The sequence below is a fragment of the Symphalangus syndactylus genome, chromosome 23 (genome assembly GCF_028878055.3).
Source record: "Symphalangus syndactylus isolate Jambi chromosome 23, NHGRI_mSymSyn1-v2.1_pri, whole genome shotgun sequence".
Taxonomy (NCBI): Eukaryota; Metazoa; Chordata; class Mammalia; order Primates; family Hylobatidae; genus Symphalangus; species Symphalangus syndactylus.
In genome coordinates this window covers 27,106,251-27,125,108 of record NC_072445.2, presented here as the reverse complement: position 1 = coordinate 27,125,108, position 18,858 = coordinate 27,106,251, and the positions used below count along the sequence as shown (strand labels likewise).

Genomic DNA, 18,858 nt, shown 5'->3' with positions numbered 1-18,858 from the left:
GGCCCTGGGCAGGACTCCAGTCCTGCAGAAAGGGCAGTGTCAGCATCTCTTCCCCTTTCACCAGCCAGCATTTCTCCTCTGCTTCTGCCAGATTTCTTGCCTGGTGTTGTACTGCCCCTCTGTTGTTGAAGAGAGAGGGAGGGGAGGTAAGGGGGGAAGGAAAGTTCTCCCAAATTGGCACTATTGTAAGCTGGCTTCATGCATTCTGAGCCTGGCAGTGATGTAGAGCTGTTTCTCTTGCTGGCGCTTCTGTGGAAGTTTTTGGCATCAATGTGGATCTTTCCCTGCAGTTCTCTTGACCCAAGCCTGTGCATCTCTATCCCAGCTGGTTGTTTGAGGTTCCTAGGTATCTAGTTCCATCTTCAGCTTCTCTCTGCTGAACTGTATTAGCCTCTCCAAGTAGCTCCCTTAGGACTTGAAGTGACCCCATGCTGCATCTTTCATTTGTACCTGGATGTCATCCGGGGGAAAACTCCTGTCAACCTCTGGAAGGTCTGGTTCATCCCAACCCTGAAGCCGCTCTGCTTCACAGCTCTGCCCACCCACTCTCTGGACCTTTACTCAGGACAGCGTCAGTCTTTAGGCCATGCTGACTCTATAACTCTAAGAGGCACATATCTAGCTCTCTGGGGGTGGTCTGTTGAAGCTTCTGCAGGGCTTGAAGATGGGACAGGCACCCCTCACTCCTCCTCCCTGGTGGGGGTTGATGAGGCAAGGGCTGACTCACAGCACACTTGCAGCTCTTTGTACACAGCCTCCCCAACTCTCTTATCGCCCAACATCTCACACCCTTGGTGTGTGAACAAGGTTTAGAAGTTAACAGTCCAGCTCTGACCCACTCACTTTTGACAAATCTTACAAAAGGGGATGGTCTCTCACACAACTAACTTCAAAAAGGATCTCATACAAACATTTCATTTAACATCCTATTCCACCCAGTAAAGAGCAAGGTGACTGCATCTTTGTGCAGAGCAACTGGACATACAACATAAGAAAAGAAATGACAGAGTGAGATTTCCTCTAAGCAGGAGGTGGTTTGGGCAACAGTGTTTCAAAGAAGAGCATTGCAGACATGAAGGCCAAAGTGAGTAAATACATAGGAGAGGATTTTTGTTGTAGAGATGGGAGAAGGAACAGATGCTTGAAAGGAGGAGGGTAGGCTTTCACAAGTGAAATATGAAAATGAACAAATCTTAGATAAATAAACTTTGTGCAGTATACTCAGTCTGTGGGCCTCCTTTTATCCTTTCCAAATAGAATGGCCTATTCTGCTGATTTTATACATATTATATATTTCCTAAGTAAAGAGATCATTTTAATTACTAGTAGTGACAGAAGAGGAAAGAGGTGCTCACTCATTTAGGCATGAACAGAGGTTGTTCTGTGCCAGATCCTAGAGGAATAAAAACCAGTAAGATACAGCCTCTATTTGCAGGTAGTTCATTTCTTAGCAGGGGGAAATCTAGAAGGGCCTGTTAGAGAAGGAAACCCTGGAAGTGAGTTGTGATAGATAATTGAAGTGCAATGAAAGGCTCTTATTAGGAAAGCCATTCCAGCCAGAAGGGGTGGCACAAGCAAAAATCTCTCTGAAGATTAACGTTGCCTGTAGCATAAACTGAAAAGGTAAGCAGGCGGTAGTTGGATCAGGGTGTCTTCTGCCTCTCTAGGAGATTATATTTTACTCTTTGCAATGAGTAAACTCAGAGCATTTTAAGGAGGAGAAAATGAGAATATTTCTTGAAAGACCCATCTTGGTTGCAGGTTGAAGAGTGATACACAGGATTTCGAGACCAGAAGCAGGGACAACAAGTGAAGACCACTGCCAGCTCAGGTGAGAGTAGAAGCAGATGAAGAGTTGGGCCAGATAAAAAACTTCTCGGGGAATTAATCCATAATGAAGGCTGCATTAATTAGGATGTAGGCTAAGATGCTATAACAAGGAAACCCAAAATATAGTAGCTTAAATGTCTCATAGTACTCCAAACACGTGTGGATGGGCTAGGGCAGGGGATACCAACGACAGCCTGGGGGCCAAATCCAAAATAAAGTTTCATAGAAACCCAACCATGCCCAACCCATTTCCCTGTTGGCTATACCTGCTTTCCTTCTACATAGATACTTGAGTAGTATGACCGTGACCTTATGGCGAGAATGGCCTAAAATATTTGCTGTCTGACCCTCAGCTATCCAGTAAATCCCTGGTCTGGGACAAATAGTTGTCTCTGAGTTTCACACGATCCAGGAATCCAGGTTGGGGTGGTGAGCTCAATTATCTCCAACGCCGACCTTCCACCCTAGGTCCAGGGAGGTTACTGCAATGGTCACCAGTTCCCAGCCAGGGAACCCCAGGCTGCTCTCAGCCTAGTAAGTCACCCAGCCCTAGGCAGCTGCACAGAAGACTGGGAAATGCAGACTCTAGCGACTTGGCCATAGGTCCAGCAGAAACATCACTGCCACTATCTACTCTAAGACAGACATACTCACATTTTGACATCTCTGAAACCAGCATTCATTTTACAATCACTCTCAGCCTGGACTGAAGTTGTGTTTTTCCAGAGTTGATTTGCATCTGTTTCTTCCTGTAATCTAGGCACATTCTCAACATGGGACTACTTTAAATTAAATTCTCTGCCTGACAAAAAAACTAAAGGAACAGGGGAAAAACTAGCCCTTTTATAATGGCATTCAACCCACCCATGAGGACAGAGCTCTCATTGTCCTGTCACTTCCCAAAGCTCTCCCCTCCTAACATTGCCACAAGAGCAACCAAGTAAATTTCAGCTGAGTTTTGAAGGGGACAAACATTCAAATCATAGCAATACCTAAAGGACATGGAATTACTATCTTCAGGAGATGTCTGCACTCCCATTTCATCACAGCATTATTCACAATAGACAAGATATGGAAACAACCTAGCTATCAATTAAGAGATGAATGAATTTAAAAAGTGAGGTGTGTATATCTATATCTATCTACCTATCTCTCTAGCTAATGAAATATTACTCAGCCTTAAAAAAGAAAAAAATCCTGCCATTTGCAAACATGGATAAATCTTGAGGAAATTACACTAAGTAAAATAAGGTAGTCATAGAAATACAAAATTGCATGAACTCACTTTTATGTGGAATCTGAAAAAGAGTAGGTAGAACTCATAGTTACAGAAAGTAGAATGGTGACACCCCCATGGGCTGGGGAAATTGGGATTACTGATCAAATGGTACAAACCTGTTGTTAAAAGATGTGTAAGAACTGAAGGCTCAATGTATAGCATAATGACTCTAGTTAATTATGTCATGTATACTTAAACTTTGTTAATAAAATAGATCTCAAATAAACCCACCTGTCCATTTTCACACTGCTAATAAAGACATACCTGAGACTGGGCAATTTACAAAGGAAAGAGGTTTAATTGAGAACTCACAGTTCCACCTGGCTGGGAAAACCTCACAATCATGGCAGAAGGCAAGGAGGAGCAAGTCACATCAGCAGACAAAGAGAGAGTTTGTGCAGAGAAACTCCCATTTTCAAAACCATCAGATCTCGTGAGACTCATTCACTATCATGAGAATAGCCCAGGAAAGATCTGCCCCTGTAATTCAACCCCCAGCCACCAGGTTCCTCCCATGACATGTGAGAATTGTAGGAGTTACAATTCAAGATGGGATTTGGGTGGGGACACAGCCACATCATATCACCACCACACCAAAAGTAAAAGAGTAACTCAATGAGGTAATTGATGAGCAGCAGGTGGTTTGGGCAACAGTTTAATTAGCTTCATTGTGGTAATAATTTCACAGTGTATAAATACATCAAAACATATATGCAAGCTTATGTACCTTAAATATATATAATTTTTATTTGTCAATCTTACCTCAATAAAGGTGGTAAAGATTACGTGTAACCAAACTAATATCTAACTGTGTGTACATTTTATTTAAAACCATTTAAAGGCCGGGTGCGGTGGCTCACACTTGTAATCCCAGCACTTTGGGAGGCCGAGGCGGGCGGATCACGAGGACAGGAGATCGAGACCATGGTGAAACCCCGTCTCTACTAAAAATACAAAAAAAAAAAAAAATGAGCCGGGCGTGGTGGCGGGCACCTGTAGTCCCAGCTACTCAGAGAGGCTGAGGCAGGAGAGTGGCGTGAACCCGGGAGGCGGAGCTTGCAGTGAGCCGAGATTGCGCCACTGCACTCCAGCCTGGGCGACAGAGTGAGACTCCGTCTCAAAAAAATAAATAAATAAAAAAATAAAAAAATAACATTTAAAATAACTTGTAGATTAAATGTAAATCTAAATTGACACAATTGTTAGTCAAAAAAGTTCTATTGAGGGAGCATGGTGTTAAATCTAGAATTAGATATTTAGTGCTAAAATACTTTTAACAAATGAAAGTAAATTAAAATATTTTCAAAAGTTAAAAGAAAGAAGAATTGGATCAGGGTTCTTGGTAGTACATTCTGTTTTGTGTTATCTGTGTATGATGATTTGGAAAACAGGGGTGAAATTGCCAAGAGAATTTATTTATATAGCCTATGCATTCATAATCAAGACTTAAAATCAAATGGTATAAATCAAGTCTTAAAATTCAGTCTTAAAATCAAGACTGAATCAAATGGTATAAATTTTATCTTTCAACATCTCTAAGAAATGGAAACAATTACCCTCATTTTTTTAACCAGTACTTTTTCTTACAATCAACCATGAATGATGTATAAAAGTGTCCTGCATGTTGAAATGAATATAGTAACTCAAGATATCTTGCTCTTGATGGTGATTTTAAAATGAATACCTTTGTGGATAGGTAAGTGAATTCATTGGTAAATAATAAAAGTACTCAAATAAATTAGCAAAAAAATTCTCTGGGGTTTTTTTAAAACCACAGTTAGTATGAATTCAGACCACAAATCTAAATGACTAACAGCTCTTGGTTTAAGTTCTCAAGGGAAATTTTCCTTTTTCCTATCTCCACCCGTGTAAGACATGTTATTTTCTTGCCTTTTTTTTTTCTTTTGGTGGATGGCAGGCATACTTCCTGTTTCCCCTTCACTGAGGTGCAGCCTTTGATGTACCACCTTTGTTTGGGTTTTTTTTTTCTTTCTTACTGGTAAAGTAAAGCATGATGCATCTCACAGTAATGGTGTCTCTGATTTTTAAAAACATGGCAGAAGAATAAAAAAGGAGAATGTACAGTAGTGGGGAGGTTAGTAGTTTGCTCCATGTGTTAACACATCCACTGTAAGTTTTATAAAATGGAAAAAACAAAATATTTACTCAAGCTCTTCCCAGTGAAAGAATTAAGTGAAGTTGGAAGAAGCATCTTGAGAGCGGCTGTGTAGTGAGATCCCTGAAGGCCATGCTTGAACCATGAACTGCCTTCTAAGGTATGTATGGGGGTGGTCTGAGTTTTTGGATTTTGCTGGATTTTGTTGTGCTAAGTGGGGTATGGAAAGGTGGAACAGCACGCAATGGCTCCAGATCTTACAGAAAGCATGCATGCCAACAGCTCTTCTTCCCCACTCCTCTCCCACACAACCCCATCGTCTAAAACAAGTGAAAATAAATGTAGAATAACAGTTAGTAGGTCCCCAAACATCTCATCTGCCTGTGGTGGCCACATATCTGAGTATGGTCTTGAGTGAGAGGTGATGAGAGCAGGAACCAGGATGTGGTGATGGATATGTAGAGGCAGGGATGAGAGTGGAGGAGGTAAATGTAGTAGGATGGATAGGCAGGGATGGTGGTGACCCTGGTTTCAGGCTGGGGTAACTCTGTCTGTGGCAGTGCTATTAACTGCACAGAAAACACACTCAGAAAAAGAAGTAGATCTGGGACACTGGTTGTAGAGAAAATTTGGCTTTTAGGGGGCAGATTATATTTGAGGTATCTGCTCATTCAACAGGAAAAGGAAGCAGTAGGGCCAGGAAATGCACACTCTAAACACACTGGAAGTAAAAAAAAGCAGTTTTTCTTTACATGTTAAAGACCATTCAATAATCAACTGGGAATGGATAGAGGAAAGGTGAGATCCCTGAACTTAAGATACAAATAGCATGCCAAAGTTAGTCAACTAAAAACCTTAATAAAATTAGAAATGCCATTAATAATTAAGTGTGTTATATAACATACATTTGTCATTCCTACCCTTCTAAGAATCTATCATATCCATGGTGGAAAAGAAGTTCCAAGCTTTCAAGTAACTTGTCAAGGACACTCGAGGTCTCACCATTATCACCACAATGCCAGCACATAACAGGAACTCAGTAAATATCAGCTAACTGACAAACTTCAGCTGCATAATGAGAAACCAAGCCCCAGTTTGAACCGAGGTCAGAACTCTTTCCACCAGCCAGACTGCCTCACCTGGTAGACGGTTCCTCTTTTCTTAACACCATTTATCGTCTTGGTCTCCAGGATGTCTCCTGCTGTTTATTATTCTCCAAGTTTCTCTGTCCTTTCCTTCACTTCTCCTCCTGTTCTCCCCATCCTTCTTCCTTGGTTCTATAGCCATTTCTTGATCTACTAACGCTTCTTCTCTTAGAAATGACCTAAAATGATTCATACATCTTGGAATTAGCACAGTAAAACATTAAAAACAACAACAACAACAAAAACTTAGAGCATCAAAACACAAAAGTGAGATCTTAAAATAAAAATTCATATGCTTCAAAGCTCATATAAGACAAGTTTAATTTTTCAAATAGAGGCAAATTTAAATTCAGGGAAATGCTTTCCCAGAGGACAATATAGAAACATTGTGAACTTGGAGCATCATTAGGATGGGGTTGATATCACAATGTGGTTACAATCTTCTCTGGCTATACAAATTTTTCGTTAATTTAGGGTGTCCCTGTTCTATTGTTGCCTTTTGTTTTCTAAGTATTAGCTCTAATATTTTGCAGAGAATTTTCTCTTCGATTATAGTGGCCACTATTGGCCTTCTTCACAACATCTTATCTCATCTTCCACTTCAAATTTTGATTTGAGGAAACGTTTTCTAGCATAAGCACCAAAATGCAGTCAATGTTTGTATAATGTATTGTTACAGGACATAAAACAGATTTTAATCTGGTTAATAGGGACAGTGGTCAGCAGAATTCCCTGCAGAAGTACTGATGCCTGTGAACAACACTGTGGTTCACATGATTGTGCTTAGGAGAGCAGCTATTTCTGTTTACAAGATAACTTTTGCCATGAAATGAAAGTAGCATAAATGTATTCAATCAACTAGCTAGCTTTTTTGATGGGGAGAAAGCTAAGGGGTGATTAGAATTATTTCCTTTTTTGTACATAAAGCAAAACTTAATTTCATATGACATTATTTGACATACACTGTAACTACATACATTTGATAAAAATCAAGGAGGTCTTGATTTCAAGACTTTTCAGCAGGATGAAAAGGATTATTTCTCCATTCTCCTGGCATATCTCAAGCAAAATGTTGAATGCACACACTACATATTTTTTAATTCAATGATGATGGGAAAGCAGAGAATGTAGGAAATTAAGGAAATATGGGGTCAGTCAACTGTATGCCATCTTGTAAGATTAATTTCTAAAAATGTTCTCTGAAAAAAAGTAAAATAATCCTCCTTTTCCAGCCCTGTGATTTTAACACTATTAATAACAAAATGTATCATCAAGGGTTTGGTCCTGCAAAGGCAAAGGCCTTCACTGGATTAGAAATGAAACAATGTAACAAGAAAAATGGGGAAAATATAAACTATGTACTTCAGGCTCACAGGATAATTTAGGGCATCTGGAGACAGTTTAGTTTCATAAATTAATGATTTCTAATCTCTTGTCATGAACAATACATACTAATAGAAAGTGAGGTTTTTACAATTGTTGAACTAATTTACACGCCCACCAACAGTGTGTGTTTGTTTTTCTCCACAACCTCGCCAGCACCAATTACTTTTTGACTTTTAATAACAGCCATTCTGACTGGTGTGAAATGGTATCCCATTGTGGTTTTTATTTGCATATTTCTAATGATCAGTGATGTTGAGCTTTTTTTCTATATGCTTGTCGGCTGCATATATGTCTTCTTTTAAATAGTGTCTTGTTCATGTCCTTTGCCCACTTTTTAATGGGGTTGTTTGTTTTTATCTTATAAATGTGTTTAAGTTTCTTATAGATGCTGGATATTAGACCTTTGTCAGATGCATACTGGCAAAAATTTTCTCCCATTCTCTAGGTTGTCTGTTTACAATGTTGATAGTTCCTTTTGCTGTGCAGAAGCTCTTTAATTAGATCCCCTTTGTCAATTTTTGCTTTTGTTTCCATGGTTTTTGGTGTCTTCATCACAAAATCTTAACAAAATCCCTTGACACAAGTTTATCTATTCACAAACCTGCACAGGTACCTGCACAACTTGAACTTAAAAGTTTAAAAAGTGAGTTTTTGTTTTGTTTTTTGTTTTTTTGAGACGGAGTCTTGCCCTATGGCCATGCTAAAGTGCAGTGGTGCGATCTTGGCTCACCGCAACCTCCACCTCCAGGGTTCAGGTGATTCTCCTGCCTCACCCTCCTGAGTAGCTGGGATTACAGGTACTTATTACCCGCCACCATGCCCAGCTAATTTTTGTACTTTTAGTAGAGATGGGGTTTCACCACGTTGGCCAGGATGGTCTTGATCTCTTGACCTCGTGATCTGCCCACCTCGGCCTCCCAAAGTGCTGGGATTACAGGTGTGAGCCACCACTCCAGGCCCAAAAAGTGAGTTTTTTAAAAAAACCAAGTCTTAGAAGAGAAATTGTTTGAAATGTACTACATGCTCAGGAAATAACCAGATTGAAGATGACTGGTGTGACTCACACATCTGTAGTGCACATTGCAGTGTGCAGCTGAGATCCCCCTTTCAGAACTAAGGTGCTCATTGTCCCAGCTGTTGAGTGAGTTGGCTGCTCATTGCTCACCCACAAATCCCTCCACAGGAACTGCCCTCTACCAAAGGAAACTGCCTTGCCCAAGTTTGCACCTCCTTTCCAGTGGCAGCCTACATCTAATTACTGGTTGTGGGGTACAAAGGCCTGCTTTCTTGCCTCAGCCGGGACCCCCAGCTCCCTATTGACCATTCAAAGCCCCAGTTGCAATTGCATCGCATTTCCACTTTTCCCACTGCCCAGTTTTGCTTTCCTCACTCCTTACCAGTGTTGTCAAGAGCACTCCTCAGTAAACCTCCTGCATCCAAATGGGCATCTCAGAGTCTACTTCCCAGGGACTCAAGTTACAAAATCAGTAAAGCAAAAAGTAAATTGGTTTTAGAATAAGTCTTCATGTAGTGATCAAAAAACAGTTTCCCTGTTTTTCATATGAAGATTATAAAGAAAATACTTGAGACAATCAAAGTCAAGTAATAAGTAGCCACAAGGATTTAGAAACAGTGCCTGTCAGGGCCAGGTGCAGTGGCTCTAGCCTACAACTGCAGCTACTCAGGAGACTGAAGCAGGAGGATCACTTCAGGCCTGGAGTTCAAGACCAGACTGGGCAACATAGTGAGACTTCATCTCTAATTTTTTTTTTTTTTTTAATTAGCTAAGCAAGGTGGCTCGCTGCAGTGAACTATGATCGCAGCATTGCACTACAATCTGGGTGACAGAGACCCCGTCTCGAAAAAAAAAAAAAAAAAAAAAAACAATGCCTTACATGTGTTCAATCCTCAGAAGAGGGATCTGTGCTGAGTCTAAGAAGTTAACAGGCAAGTTTATCTCAGTCATAGTACTGGAAAATCCAGTTTCTTAGGCTGATTCTGTTCTGCTTGAAATTCTGTCAGCCTAAGAAGCACGCAGAGGTCTCCGGTGATTAACGAGATGTGATGCATAAGTGCAGTGGAGAAATCTAGTCTGAATACATTGTCAAGTGGCAAAGAAAATGGAGATCTCTACTGAAAATGCTCCAGTTTGGGTGAGTTTTTTCCACCAATCTTTAATTGGGCAGAGAAAAAGCATATGTGATTATTTCATAATAATATGAAAATTATACTTTTCTTCCAAAAGTACAATAGACACTATGAAATAATATTTCCACTTTGAAAGTTAATTTTCACAATAGGTCTGTCAAGTAGGCAAATTTCTTTCCCCTGCTTTTGTAATCATCCTCTTTACCTCCCTACGTGTCCTATTTACAAACTCAGTCTTCCTCTTGTCATTGCCTTTTTTCACCCCATCAACACCCACAAACACCTATTACATCTAATTTTTCTTTTCCTTCCTCCCACTCTCATCCAAGCTAATGGGTTTCCTCCAACACAGCTTCTTACAGGTTAAACTATACATTTGATGCTAATCAACTGGCAAGAAACTTCCTAGAAACTTCCTTACTCGTTACAGAGGAAGGCGTGTCAAAAGCATAAGGGTTCAAGCTGCAAGACATGACCTGTTAATGAGTTGTGAAATCAATTTATTTGGTTTTGATTAGCACTAAAAATAATGAAATTGGAAATATCAGAGTTCCTTATATACAGTTAAGGATAAAGTAATATGTTGGGAAACTTTAGTTTCAGCTATGTACATGTATGTGTTTACTGGGTTGCTACGTAAAAGGTTCCTTCAAGAAAGTTGAGTTGCAGTCAGAAAAGTTAGAAAAGCACTGAGGTAGAAATTTCGAAGAAGAGGGAGCATTCCACAGAGTCAAATGCAGCAGACAGGTCTAGAAAGGTAAGAGCTGAATCAGTGTCCATCGGATGTGGACCCACAGAGGTCTGCTGACCCGGCTAGAGCAGTTCCACCATGCTGTGTATGGGAGCCAGAGTTCTCACGGTAGTGAGTGGAAACTTAGAAGCAGGAAGAACAAGAATAGACCTGTTTTAAGAACCTTGGCGGAGGACAGTAAGGAAGACTACGACGGAGGGGACTTAAGAGTCTATTTCTCAGGGACTCAAAAGTTAAAAGTAAAGCAAAAAGTAAATTGGTCTTCAGAATAAGTCTTCACATAGTAATCAAAAAACAATTTTTCTATTTGCCAATTCAATTTTCTATTCCTAATTCCAAGATTGTAATGAAAACACTTGAGACAATTAAACTTGAGTAAAAGTAGCCACAAGGATTTAGAAACAGTGCCTGTCAGGGCTGGGTGCAGTGGCTCTAGGTTCTTGACCTAGGTGATCAAGGTTTTTTGCTCATTTTGAACGGTATCTAAACATGTTTATAGAAGCTGCTAAGATATGGGATAAAATGGATCATCAGTGGAGCAAATCCTAAGAGAAAAAGGATCAGAGAGTGGCTGGAAGAGCTAGCTGTGATGAGGAAGGGAGGTCTGGGAGAGGACAGAGTCCAGCAAAGGCATTCTGTGGGTGCGGGTAGCAGGGAATAAAAACTGGCAGTTCACTCATGAAAGCCTTTACTTCCTCCATAAAATAAGGCTGACATTCAGTATCTAAATGTGCTGCCTTGGCCATTTTTAAAATATTGCATCTCTTCCTACAGGATGCTAGTTTCAGTCATGGAGTCTACACATAATGCAATGATGTTGCTTAGCCAGGCATACAGCCCATCCTTTAAGAAAATTGAATAGAAATGTAAGATAACAGTAGGGTCCCCAAACATAATAGCATTGTAGCATTGGGACTTAAGTGTTGAGGGTGTGCTACAGCTCCTGAGCAGCCTGAGAAGGGGGTGACCCCAGGCACTTGTTGCAAAGCATCCCAGTGTTGGCAGAGCAAGTGGCAGGGCAGGTCATGCTGTTGGTAGGGAACAAGGAACAGGCTGAGTTCTGCCCATTTGGAAAACCAGGGTGTCCAGACTGGTGTCTGGCTGTGATAACCAGGCGACACATCCAACATCCAACGCCCTCTGGTGGCAAAAGATAGCAGGTTGCACCTATTGACTAGAGGCAGAAACCCCTGCAAACTGTTTATAAAGGGTCAAATAATCAATATTTTTGGCTTTGAGTGCCATTTGGTCTCTGCACATTTAAAAAGGGACATAGTCATGTTCCAAGAAAACTTTATTTATAAAAACAGGCAATGGGTTATAGTTTAAGAGCCCCTGGACTTGAGTATTTTCATAGGAATGCTATCAAAAAAGTTTGATGTTCCCAAAGCAAATGATGGCCCAGGGAAGGGCATCATTTAGATAGCAGCCACCTATCTTAAATAAGCCCTAAAGATGCAAAAATTTTGCTTATGTGTAGGCATAATTATGCAATATGATAAAGATTAGAACTACTACTCAGATCTCTAGAGAAGTAGTTTTATGATACATATAATATTGCTTTATATGACAAAAAAAGGAACACTTTCTAAAATGTGTGTATTGGTCTATATATTACCATATATTTCCATACCAGTTACCTATTTTGAGGATCATCCTTAGTGTGACAAGGGGATAATGCATTTGGAGAGAGTCATGAAGCCTTGGAACAGTTGAATAAGGCAGCTTCTTTCCTAAGGACTCTAAAATGATTGTCATGCTACATGAAGAATACAGATGAGGTTGGAGATCCTGAGCTGGGGTGTTTCCCAATCTGAAATACCAAGATTGGAAGATGTCTTCCAAAAGCCCAGGTATAAGGATAGATTGTGAGTTGGAAGATTTGTGACCTGAATGTCAGGCACAGATCTTGTTCCTGCTCACTGAAAGTCCAGGGTGTGTGGGCTGATATGCCACCAGGCAAGTCAGGAAGTGTTAATATCTTCTAACCACATCTGGCCATCCACATTTTCAGTCTTCCCTTTAGGCACTCACCCAGAGGCAAGCATGCTTTCTACTTCTGTTACCACTTCCTCTACTCCTATTAGCTTGTATAGATTGGCAAGAAGAGCCTAAAGGTCAGCACGTGGCTAAGGAGACCAGATGCTCTTATGCCTCCCCATATGGAGCAAATACGATGCGTTTCAGGATAGCAAAAGGAGTGGTAATTGCTGAAAACCTTCTACGTGCTCTGTCATCTAATTCTCTAGAAAGTTTTGAAGTATTATTCCCATTTTACAGATGAGTTCACTAAGACTTGGGGAAATTAAGAAAAACCTCTCAAGGTCACAACATGAAGTAAGTGCCATAGCTGGATTTAAATCTGCTTAACTCCAAAGCTCCTGCTCCTTCCAGCACACTAGAGCAGTGGTTCTCTAAGTATGTTCCCTGGACCAGTAGCAGCAGCAGCACCTAAGAACATGTTAGAGGTGCAAATTCTTAGGCCCCACCCCAGACCTCTGGAATCAGACTCTGAGACTGGGATCCAGCAATCTGCTTTAACACTGCCACCAGGGGGTTCTGATGCATGCTCAAGTTTGGAAACTACTGTGCAACACAGCCTTCAAGAAGAAGAGGATACTACAGTAGGTTCCAGGTTACATGAGAGTGAGCAAGACAGGGTCAGCCACACGGAGCAGCCCTGGACAAACCTAAGGAGCTAAGGGTAGAGACAGCTCTTCTCTACCTGTATGCCTGACTGAGCAACATCACTGCATGATGTGGTTTTTCTGCCCCCAACATTATACCAGTTCTTTAAAGAGCAAGTAGCTATGATAGCGGAAAAGAACCATATCAGAGCTTCACATTTGGTTGTCAACATCATTTCTTCTAACAACCTAACTGCTACATAGATTTGCTGTCCTTGAGATGTGGAATAAAAAGGTTAGGTAATTTACCAAGGGTCAAGGGACCATAGGTGACAAACCCTGGGTTTCCCAAGGACTGCTGCTACCCAGGTCCCAGGGGCACACCCCCTTTACCTGCTGGCAGGCATCAAGACGAAGACAGGCAGCCACTGTTGGGGAGGGAGTCGACATCAAGCTGGTATCTCATCTAGCTCGTGACTTTTCTATACTGAACACCTTCCAGGTGTCCAGGTGAGAACACAACATGGATAAGGCTTACTTTACATCTGTCAGAGCCCTGGCAGATGCCTTCCCGAGTGCCTCTGGCATTCTCTGTGAGAAAGAGAGCCACAGCCTGACAACTCCCACAGCCATCAATGGCAATGCTCCTGACCCTCAAGACATTCCAAAAGGATTAAAACCAAGAGCAACCCCAACCTAACAGACCCAGCCCATAGCTTCTTCTCGAAACTTCCCAAACTAACACCGAAACTCACCCCACCCATTCCGCCTCTGGGCCAATGGGCAGGACCAAAATTCAGGAAGAACATTCAATGCCCAGACAAGTAACCATGTTGTTTTGTTTTTCCAAGCAGTGCTGAGCGAGGTTTAAACAAACAAGCACTCACACCTACAGCCAAGGAAGGGCAAGAAGCAGCAGCCAGGTGTGGGAACATGAACGCCAGACACTCGGGATCCAGACAGTCTCCCAGGAGAGCCCATTTCCAATGAGTACTTTCTTCAGGTGCTCAGTGAAGTGCAGTCCCATGGGGAGCCTGGGCAACTGTTGGCAAGCTACTTTTTTAAAGCAATAAGACTTCATTTATGATTTACCTTGAGAAAGCATCAAGAGAGAGGCATCTGCAGACTCTGCATTTACAGGGCATCAGGTGTGGGGTGTCACTCTATTACACCCTGTTACAAGCCCGGTTTCTTGCTATGGGAAGACTCCATACGACCTTCTCTTCCTATCACCAGGGTGGTGGAGCCAGTTTCAAATAAAATTAAACATTGCTTAGTCACACAAGTTTTCTATTCTTCCTGTTTTCTGCTTCTTTGATTAAATTAGTTCCTAAAGGAGCAATCATTATTTGTCAAATCTTTCACAACAACACATTATAAAAGGAGGACTTTAAATAATAAATTATGAGTCATCTTCCTCATTTCCCCCAAATGGCATGAAGGTCAAGTTGCAGCACCATAGATTTCCCAGTGTTCATTATCTGTCTTTTCTCCAAGGGTAGGCTATTAAAGGTAGTGAGCATTAAAAGTCATTCCTAACTAATTAGCTCACTCTGGAGCTAACTGCCAATTTTCAGAATATGCTGAAGCTTTCTCAGAGCCGATTACCAAACTGTCACTCCAGTTAATGTTGAAAACGTTACCAATTTTTTTTCCCACTAGCCAAATACTTTATCTCCCAAGTTTCTTAGGATTTGCACATAGTTTGAGATGGTAGAACAAAGACCCCATGAACATTTCCACAGCTCTTAGCCCAGGACAACATACAAGAAGTGGATGAAGGTGGCAGGAGGGTTAGAGCAGCGGTTCCAAATCTTTTTGACACCAGGGACCAGTTTCATGGAAAATGATTTTTCCATGGACCAGTGAGGGAGGATGTCTTCAGGATGATTTAAGTGCATTATACTTATCACGCACTTTATTTCTATTGTTATTACATTACAATATATAATAAAACAATTATACAAGTCATCATAATGTAGAATCAGTGGGAACCCTGAGCTTGTTTTCCTGCAACTCAATGGCCTCATCTGGGGGTGATGGGAGACAGTGACAGATCATCAGGCATTAGATTCTCATAACAAGCATGCAACCTCGATCCCTCACATGTGCAGTTCACAATAGGGTTTGCACTCCTATGAAAATCTAATGCTGTCGCTGATCTGCCAGGAGGAGGAGCTCAGGCGGTAATGCTTGCTTGCCCACTGCTCATCTCCTGCTGTGCGGCCTGGCTCCTAACAGGCCAAGAACCGGTACCTGGCCCTGGGGTACAGGTTGGGGACCCCTGGGTTAGAGAATGCAGAATCACAGTGTTTACAACCACTAGGCTTAAATGAAGGCCCAATTCTGCATCAATTTCATTAAATTTCACTCAGTTCCATGCCAGTCTTAGTCTACAACTTATAGCCTATGTAATTTTGACAAAAACGGAACCATCACCATTATGATAAATACAACTCTAAATGTAATTACAGGTTACAGTGCTTTGGCTAGGGGAGGGGAGCAAAGTAAAATAAAGGGGTGATTGAAATGTCAACGGAGATGCGAATTTGAATTCTGACTTTGTCCCTTACTGTTTGATCTTGGGCACATTCCTAAAACTATTTGAGTCTTAATTATCTGCTTTGCACAAAGGAAATCGTACCACCTACCTCATGGTGGTGTTCTGGAAAGCTGAGGCTGTGTTCAGCTAGGTCAGTGTAGGGCACATAGTAAGTACTCAGTGAACGGCTGCTGTAGTTCACAGTACTATCTTACTGTAAAAAAGGGCAGCTCGTTTTTTGTTTAGAAGTTAAATGTTGATGCTGCAAAAGAAACTTGGGGCCAGGCACAGTGGCTGACACTTGTAATCCCAGCACTTTAGGAGGCTGAGGTGGGTTGATCACTTGAGGCCAGGTGTTCGAGACCAGCCTGGGCAACATGGTGAAACCCTGTCTCTACTAAAAATACAAAAAATAGCCAGGCATGGTGGCGTGCACCTGTAATTCCAGCTACTTGGGAGGCTGAGGCAGGAGAATCGTTTGAACCTGGGAGGGGGAGGTGGCAGTGAGCTGAGATTGCACCACTGCACTCCAGCCTGGGCGACAGAGCAAGACTGTCTCAAAAGAAAAAAAAAAAAGAAACTTGGAGGATTGACCCAGTCAGTTTCTCGTCCAGTCAGAACTCAAGAGCCCTTGGCTAAAATCCATGCTTGTCACAATGACTGCCCACTCTCAGAGTTAAAAGTTACACTATCCTTCTGGCCAACTGCCAGACACAAAACCCCATCTCCAATCTTCCACACAGCCCACTGAACTCAAGGAACAGATCAGGTTTTTCTGGTTTCCCTTTCCCGCCAGCTGTCTGCTTTTTAAAAAAGAAACCACTCCAACAAAATGGGAGTGTTCTCTACATGCTCCACGTCAGGCTGCACTAATTTATTTGTTCCAGCAGGTTTCTCTCCCTGGATGATCCATGTAAATTGACTCATCGCTTCTGATACATGAAAGCCTCCTTTGAGAGAAAGGAGACAGAACAAAGCAACAGGTAAAAAAGGAGATGTTATGAAAATCCAGGGTGAAATAGACACAAGGCAAAATAAGCACCAGAGACCTGAACATAGAAAACCAAAGATATGACAAAGAGGGGGACATTTTCTGGAAAAGGAGACCCCTTTCTCAACTAGCTCTCTCATGGTTTCTTGGTAGGATCTAGTTTTACCTTAAGGATGGCTAGTTAGTAAGTCTGGTTAAAATGAGGTGGTTACCATGAGACCATTGCTAGACCTACCACAGGACAAATTAAAATCTCCACCATCCATTACATAATGCAGGAGTCTGCATATAAAACCACAGGTGAGACAGTTTTCAAATAAAGTTTTCTCCATCAGAACTAGTGTGTGTCCTCATTCCTGAGAACATACTCATCTGATGACACACTGTTGGCTTGGTGGCAGGAATTGCAGGGCTGCTAATAACACTACTATAACAACAAAAACAGCAAGACCTGTAATAATAGCGGCCACCCACTTCCTGAGAGCGGATGTTTTATGTTTCCCACTTAATCCTCACTCTAAGCCTGAAAGGAGTATTACTGCCCCATTTTAAAGATGAAGGACCTGAGGCCCAGAGAGGTTAGTTTGTCCATACCTACGTGGCAGGCTGGGATTCAAACCTATATCCATATGCATGATTCCACTGGCATGTTGACTCAAAAATTGTAACTCCAAAGCAGTTTTAAAAAGCACATTTGCTTGCTTTTCCAGAGCTTAAAAAAAAAAAATGCTTCATTGTGCACTTTCTTATAGACATATTTTAAAACGTAATACATGTTTTAAAACATGCATAACACATTTGGTTCCTTATAAATGCCTTAGACTTGTGTTGCTAATTATTGAAGGTGAGTGATAGCTATAGGAAGGTCAATGATGATTCTACTTTTGTGTGTTTTGAATTTTCCATAATAAAGTTATCTTTTTTTTTTTTTTAAATTGGCTCTTTGGAAAATTGGATGAGGTAAGACAACAACAATGAAGTGAGATTTCAACTCTCCATGGATGTCACTGAGTGGCAATGTCCCTAATCGCCTTCTATTAATAAGCAGCTGCAATGCAGTCCCTTGTTTGAGAGTGCTGCTGCAGCCTTGCCACACACCAGCAGCATGCCCAGGGCAGAGCATCACTCATTTTCTTTTTTTCTCTAAGACAGTTTTGCTCTGTTGCCCACGCTAGAGTGCAGTGGCACAATCTCGGCTCACTGCAACTTCTGCCTCCCAGGTTCAAGCAATTCTCCTGCCTCAGCCTCCTGCATAGCTGGGATTATAGGTGCCCGCCACCATGCCTGGCTAATTTTATGTATTTTTAATAGAGACAGGTTTTCACCATGTTGGCCAGGTTGGTCTCGAACTCTGACCTTGTGATCCCCCTGCCTCAGCCTCCCAAAGTGCTGGCATTACAGCTGTGAGCCACTGTGGCCGACCAAGCATCAGTCATTTTTACCAGGGAAGGGCTGGCTGTTCAGAGTAACTCTCAGACACAGAATTTTCCCAGCCTCCACCCCATTCACTAAGCATGTCTTGCTGGGTGTGGTAGATTTCATAGGAGATGGCAGAAGTGCTGCTCTGAGAGGCTGGTGCAAGTGATCCCACCTTGCCTGTTCACCTCATTGACAGCCAGCTAGTATGTTTTTAAACAGAAAGATTGAGTCAGTCAGGACAATTCCTCCAAACTTACCAGAAAAAAAAAAACAGTATCTAGGCAAATATTTTATGATTTCTAGCCAATCCCTCTTTTCATTATCAATGACTTTGATTATTTCACTTCCTCTCATTTTTTCTTTGGCTATTTTACCCACTGAGGCATTATTTTCTTGCAAAAAAGAAGAAATAACTGGATAGCGGGGGAAAAAAAGTGGGTGAACAGGTCATACTAACCTCCTTTCCTGCTTTCACCTGTCACTGTCACTCCCACAAGACAAACAGCCAGCCATATACTGTACTCCTCCCTTTCCTAAAGGAAGGGCTGGATGGGGACGGGGGTCGGGGGTCGGGGGCACTGACAGAGAAAGGTATTCTTTCACATAATCAAGTTTTTCTTATAA

General features: G+C 41.7%; 1 long non-coding RNA gene across 1 annotated transcript in view; it reads right to left on the bottom strand.

Moving 5' to 3' along the window:
* Positions 1 to 13,971, bottom strand: part of LOC129473413 (uncharacterized) — a 69,485-nt gene extending 55,514 nt beyond the window's left edge. Inside the window, exon 1 of the long non-coding RNA XR_008654250.2 lies at positions 13,676 to 13,971. This is a non-coding gene — a long non-coding RNA (uncharacterized lncRNA). The remainder of the gene's footprint in view (positions 1 to 13,675) is intronic.
* Between the last annotated feature and the right edge of the window lie 4,887 nt (positions 13,972 to 18,858).